Genomic DNA, 7,505 nt, shown 5'->3' on the forward strand with positions numbered 1-7,505 from the left:
CTTCTCTAGACAGGAAACACAAAAAGGGTGTATAAACTCAAACCCAAAACAATAAAGTAAATGGCAAAGGGATCATACTAATCAATAATTACCTTAAATGTAAATGGGTGAATGCCCCAACCAAAAGACAAAGACTGGCTGAATGGATACAAAAACAAGACCTCTATATATGTTGTCTACAAGAGACCCACCTCAAAACAAGGGACGTGTACAGACTGAAAGTGAAGGGCTGGAAAAAGATATTCCATGCAAACAGAGACCAAAAGAAAGCAGGAGTAGCAATACTCATATCAGATAAAATAGACTTTAAAAAAAAGGCTGTGAAAAGAGACAAAGAAGGACACTACATAATGACCAAAGGATCAACCCAAGAAGATATAACAATTATAAATATATATGCACCCAACATAGGAGCACCACAATATGTAAGGCAAATGCTAACAAGTATGAAAGGGGAAATTAATAATAACACAAAAATAGTTGGAGAATTTAATACCCCACTCACACCTATGGATAGATCAATAAACAGAAAATTAACAAGGAAACACAAACTTTAAATGATACAATAGACCAGTTAGACCTAAGTGATATCTATAGGACATTTCACCACAAAACAATGAATTTCACCTTTTTCTCGAGCGCATACAGAACCTTCTCCAAGATAGATCACATCCTGGGGATAAATCTAGCCTTGGTAAAATTCAAAAAAATTGAAATCATTTCAAGCATCTTTTCTGACCACAATGCAGTAAGATTAGATCTCAATTACAGGAGAAAAACTATTAAAAATTACAATATATGGAGGCTGAACCACAGGCTACTGAATAACCAACAAATCACAGAAGAAAACAAAAAAGAAATCAAAATATGCATAGAAACGAAGGAAAATGAAAACACAACAACCCCAAACCTGTGGTACACTGTAAAAGCAGTGCTAAGGGGAAGGTTCATAGCAATACAGGCATACCTCAAGAAACAAGAAAAAAGTTAAATAAATAACCTCACTCTACACCTAAAGCAACTAGAAAAGGAAGAAATGAAGAACCCCAGGGTTAGTAGAAGAGAAGAAATCTTAAAAATTAAAGCAGAAATAAATGCAAAAGAAACAAAAGAGACCATAGCAAAAATCAACAAGGCCAAAAGCTGGTTCTTTGAGAGGATAAATAAAATTGAAAAACCATTAGCCAGACTCATCAAGAAACAAGGGGAGAAAAATCAAATCAATAAAATTAGAAATGAAAATGGAGAGATCACAACAACAACACAGAAATACAAAGGATCATAAGAGACTACTATCAGCAATTATATGCCAATAAAATGGACAACCTGGAAGAAATGGACAAATTCTTAGAAAAGGACAACTTTCCAAAACTGAACCAGGAAGAAATAGAAAATCTTAACAGACCCATCACAAGCACGGAAATTGAAACTGTAATCAGAAATCTTCCAGCAAACAAAAGCCCAGGTCCAGACGGCTTCACAGCTGAATTCTACCAAAAATTTAGAGAAGAGCTAACACCTATCCTGCTCAAACTCTTCCAGAAAATTGCAGAGGAAGGTAAACTTCCAAACTCATTCTATGAGGCCACCATCACCCTAATACCAAAACCTGACAAAGATGCCACAAAAAAAGAAAACTACAGGCCAATATCACTGATGAACATAGATGCAAAAATCTTCAACAAAATTCTAGCAATCAGAATCCAACAACACATTAAAAAGATCATACATCATGACCAAGTAGGTTTTATTCCAGGGATGCAAGGATTCTTCAATACCCACAAATCAATCAAGGTAATACACCACATTAACAAATTGAAAAATAAAAGCCATGTGATTATCTCAATAGATGCAGAGAAAGCCTTTGACAAAATTCAACATCCAATAATGATAAAAACTCTCCAGAAAGCATGAATAAAAGGAACATACCTCAACATGATAAAAGCTATATATGACAAACCCACAACAAACATTTTCCTCAGTGGTGAAAACTTGAAAGCATTTCCCCTAAAGTCAGGAACAAGACAAGGGTGCCCACTCTCACCACTACTATTCAACATAGTTTTGGAAGTTTTGGCCACAGTAATAAGAGTAGAAAAATAAATAAAAGGAATCCAAATGGAAAAGAAGAAGTAAAACTCTCATTGTTTGCAGATGACATGATCCTCTACATAGAAAACCCTAAAGACTCCACCAGAAAATTACTAGAGCTAATCAATGAATACAGTAAAGTGGCAGGATATAAAATCAACACACAGAAATCCCTTGCATTCCTATACACTAATAATGAGAAAATAGAAAGAGAACTTAAGGAAACAATTCCATTCACCATTGCAACAAAAAGAATAAAATACTTAGGAATATATCTACCTAAAGAAACTAAAGACCTATATATAGAAAACTATAAAACGCTGGTGAAAGAAATCAAAGAGGACACTAATAGATGGAGAAATATATCGTGTTCATGGATCAGAAGAATCAATATAGTGAAAATGAGTATTCTACCCAAAGCAATCTATAGATTCAGTGCACTCCCTATCAAGCTACCAACGGTATTTTTCACAGAGCTAGAACAAATAATTTCACAATTTGTATGAAAATACAAAAAACCTCGAATAGCCAAATTAATCTTGAGAAAGAAGAATGGAATTGGAGGAATCAACCTGCCTGACTTCAGGCTCTACTACAAAGCCACAGTCTTCAAGACAGTATGTAGACACAAAGACAGAAATATAGATCAATGGAACAAAATAGAAAGCCCAGAGATAAATCCATGCACCTATGGACACCTTATCTTTGACAAAGGAGGCAAGAATATACAATGGAGAAAAGAGAATCTCTTTAACAAGTGGTTCTGGGAAAACTGATCAACCACTTGTAAAAGAATGAAACTAGAACACTTTCTAACACCATACAGAAAAATAAACTCAAAATGGATTAAAGATCTAAACGTAAGACCAGAAACTATAAAACTCCTAGAGGAGAACATAGGCAAAACACTCTGGCATAAATCACAGCAGGATCCTCTATGACCCACCTCCCAGAATACTGGAAATAAAAGCAAAAATAAACAAGTTGGACCTAGTTAAAATTAAAAGCTTGTGCACAACAACGGAAACTCTAAGCAGGTGAAAAGACAGCCTTCAGAATGGGAGAAAATAATAGCAAAGGAAGCAACTGACAAAGAACTAATCTCAAAAATATACAAGCAACTCCTGCAGCTCAATTCCAGAAAAATAAACGACCCATTGAAAAATGGGCCAAAGGACCAAATAGACATTTCTCCAAAGAAGACATACAGATGGCTAACAAACACATGAAAAGATGCACAACATCACTCATTATCAGACAAATGCAAATCAAAACCACAATTAGGTACCATTTCACACCAGTCAGAATGGCTGCTATCCAAAAGTCTACAAGCAATAAATGCTGGAGAGGGTTTTGGTGAGAATGCACACTAATACAACCACTATGGAGAACAGTATGGAGATTCCTTAAAAAACTGGAAATAGAACTGCCATATGACCCAGCAATCCCACTGCTGGACATACACACCGAGGAAATCAGAATTGAAAGAAACCCGTGTACCCCAATGTTCATCGCAGCACTGTTTATAATAATCAGGACATGGAAGCAACCTAGATGTCCATCAGCAGATGAATGGATAAGGAAGCTGTGGTACATATACACAATGGAATATTACTCAGCCATTAAAAAGAATACATTTGAATCAGGTCTAATGAGGTGGATGAAACTGGAGCCTATTATACAGAGTGAAGTAAGCCAGAAAGAAAAACACCAATATAGTATATTAATGCATATATATGGAATTTAGAAAGATGGTAATGACAACCCTGTATGCGAGGCAGCTAAAGAGATACAGATGTATAGAACAGTCTTTTGGACTCTGTGGGAGAGGGCAAGGGTGAGATGATTTGGGAGAATGGCACTGAAACATGTATAATATCATATGTGGAATGAAATGCCAGACCAGGTTCAATGCATGATACAGGATGTTTGGGGCTGGTGCACTGGGATGACCCAGAGGGATGGTATGGGGAAGGAGGTGGGAGGGGGGTTCAGGATGGGGAACATGTGTAAACCCGTGCAGATTCCTGTTGATGTATGGCCAAACCAATACAATATTTTAAATTAATTAACCACCAATTAAAATAAATAAATTTATGTTAAAAATAAAAATTAAAAAAAAGAGAAGGGGATGGAGGGTGAGAAGGACAAATTAGGAGTATAAAGTTAACAAATACAAACTAATATACATAGAATGAATAAGTAACAGGATAACCTGTATAACCCAGGGAATTATATACAAAATGTTGTAATATTCCATAATGGAATATAATCTGAAATATATATACATAACTGAATTATTTTAACTCAACTATATTTCAGCTAAAAATGCAATGCCACTTACAATTGGTAACTACCAAAATGAAATACTTAGTTATTACTCTAACACCATATGTATAAAATCTACATGAGAATAACTACTGATGAATGAAATAAACAAAGAACTACATAAATGGAGAATATGTTAATAGATGTTGTTGATGTGTTCAGTCACTAAGTAGTGTCTGACACTTTGTGACCCCAAGGACTGCAGCAATCCAGGCTTTCCTGTCCTTCACCATCTGCCAGTTTCCTCAAACTCACGTACATTGAGTTGGTGATGACATCCAACCATCTCATCCTCTGTTGTCCCCTTCTCCTCTTGCCTTCAAGCTTACCCAGCATCAGGGTCTTTTCCAATGAGTCAGCTCTTTGCATCACGTGGCCAAATTATCGGGGCTTCGGTACCAGTCCTTCCAATGAATTCCCTGGTGGCTCAGAAGGTAAAGAGTCTACCTGCAATGTGGTAGAACCAGGTTTGATCCCTGGGTCAGGAAGATCCAGGGAAATGGCAACCCACTCCAGTATTCTTTTTTTTTTTTTTGACAAATATTGTGTGGTTTTATTTATATGAAATATCCAGTATAAATAAATCCATAGAGACAGAACAGATTTCCCCCACAGGGACTTGGGGAAGATTGTACTGGAGAGAAATTCCTTAATGGTTTCCATGGACAGAGGAGCCTGGTCAGCTACAGTCCATAGTGTCACAAGGAGCTAGACAAAACTGAAGTGACTTAGCACACAGAGGGTTTTTTCCATAAACATACATTGAACTTTATTAAAAATTTTTGTTTTAATTAGTCATGCGAATTTGTTGTCCTTTAGGTTTATTTTTATGGTGAATGATAGCGATAAATTTTCTGATGTTGAACAGTGCTTGCATTTCTCTGATAAACCCTCTGATTAAGGTGAATTTTTTCAAATTCAGTATTGAATTTAAACTTACATTTTATTCAAGATTTTGTATTTAAATTCCTAACATAAATGATTCTACAATTTTTTAAGTATATGTTGTCCTTATTTGGTTTTGAAATGAAGATTACACTGGCCTCATAAAATGGAACTCTCAGCTTCCATTAATTTTCTTTTATGGAAACACTTGAATAAGGGAATAAACTGTACCTTAAAAGTTTGGTGGAACTCATTTTTAAAGCCACCTAAAATGGCATTATAAGAATGGCGTGGTTTTTTATTAACATAGCAATTTCTTTAATATCTATTGATTAAAATTATTTTTAAAGTCAATTTTGGCATTTAATATTTTTCTAGAACTTTATCTATTTCACTCATATTATCAAATTTTGGGCATTTATTCCCTCATGATACTTTATTAAATAATAAAGTGTCTCTGTTGTGTCAAAAGTTATTTTCTCTTCCTCACTGTATATTTTATTTTCCTATTTTCTTTATATTAGTAAGTTTCACCAGAGATCCATCTATATGATTATTATTTTTAAAGAATTATAACTTGTTCTTACTTCTCTCTCTTTTATTCTACATTTCGTTTACTTCTATATTGATTTTTATTATATTCTCCTTTAGGTTTGCCCCATCCCTCTTTTCCAACTTCCTGGGTAGACTGTTTATATAATTTATGTCTTCTATATTGATCAGTATATTTATTTAAAGCTGCATATTTTCCTCCAAACACTGATTGATCTATGATAAATTTTTGAAACACATTGTTTGCATTAGCATAGTTATAAATATTTATTAATATGGAATTTAGTAAAGCAACACATACCATTTTTCACTACTCATTTGTTATAAATTTCTAACTGTATTGAAGTATCATCAGAAAATAGTCTGCATGATAGTGATGTTTGAAATATTCTGAGGCTTTATTTATGGCTTAGTACATCATTGGCTTTTATGAATATTACCTGTGAGCTCAAAAAGAATGAACACTCTCTATTTGTGGAATACAGAACTCTCTGTACAGATAATAGTTCAAACTTATACCATGTATTATTGTCTTTTATATCTCTACTTTCTATTTGTTTGTTATTTGAAATAATTTTAGATTTATAGAAGAGTCTCAAAGATGATTGTTTAAAGATTACCAGTATGCTCTTCAACCAGCTTCCCTTTAATGTCAGCACTTTTTAGTTATAATACATTTATCAAAATTAATAAATTGACATTTGTGTAATACTATCAACTAAACTACAAACATTATTTTGATTTTTTTATTAATGTCTTTTTGATTTGATGATCCAATCCAGGACATTATATTAGTCAATCAGCATGTCTCCTTCGGTTCAATTCAGTCACTCAGTCATGTCTGACTGTTTACAACCCAATGGACTGCAGCAAATCAGGCCTCCCTGTCCATTACCAGCTTCTGGAGTTTACCCAAACTCACGTCCATTGAGTCAGTGATGCCATCCAACCATCTCATCCTTTGTCGTCCCCTTCTCCTCCCACCTTCAATCTTTCCCAGCATCAGGGTCTTTTCAAACGAGTCAGTTCTTCGCATCAGGTGGCCAAAGTATTGGAGTTTCAGTTTCAACATCAGTCCTTCCAATGAATATTCAGGAGTGATCTCCTTTAGGATGGACTGATTGGATCTCCCTGCTCTCCAAGGGACTCTCAAGAGTCTTCTCTAACACCACAGTTCAAAAGCATCAATTCTTTGGCGCTCAGCTTTCTTTATAGTCCAACTCTCACATCTGTACATAACTACTGGAAAAACGATAGTCTTGACTAGACAGACCTTTGTTTGCAAAGTAATGTCTCTGCTTTTCAATATGCTATCTAGGTTAGTCATAACTTTTCTTCCAAGGAGCAAGCGTCTTTTAATTTCATGGCTGCAGTCACCATCTGCAGTGATTTTGGAGCCCAAGAAGATACAGTCTGTCACTGTTTCCTATGTTTCCCCATCTATTTGCCATGAAATGATGGGACCAGATGCCATGATCTTAGTTTTCTGAATGTTGAGCTTTAAGCCAACTTTTTCACTCTCCACTTTCACTTTCATCAAGAGGCTCTTTAGTTCCTCTTCGCTTTCTGCCATAAGGGTGGTGTCATCTGCATATCTGAAGTTATTTTTAAAATTGGTGACACTTTCTTGGTCTTTCCTTGTCTCCCAA

Source organism: Bos taurus, chromosome X, assembly GCF_002263795.3.
Source record: "Bos taurus isolate L1 Dominette 01449 registration number 42190680 breed Hereford chromosome X, ARS-UCD2.0, whole genome shotgun sequence".
Classification (NCBI taxonomy): Eukaryota; Metazoa; Chordata; class Mammalia; order Artiodactyla; family Bovidae; genus Bos; species Bos taurus.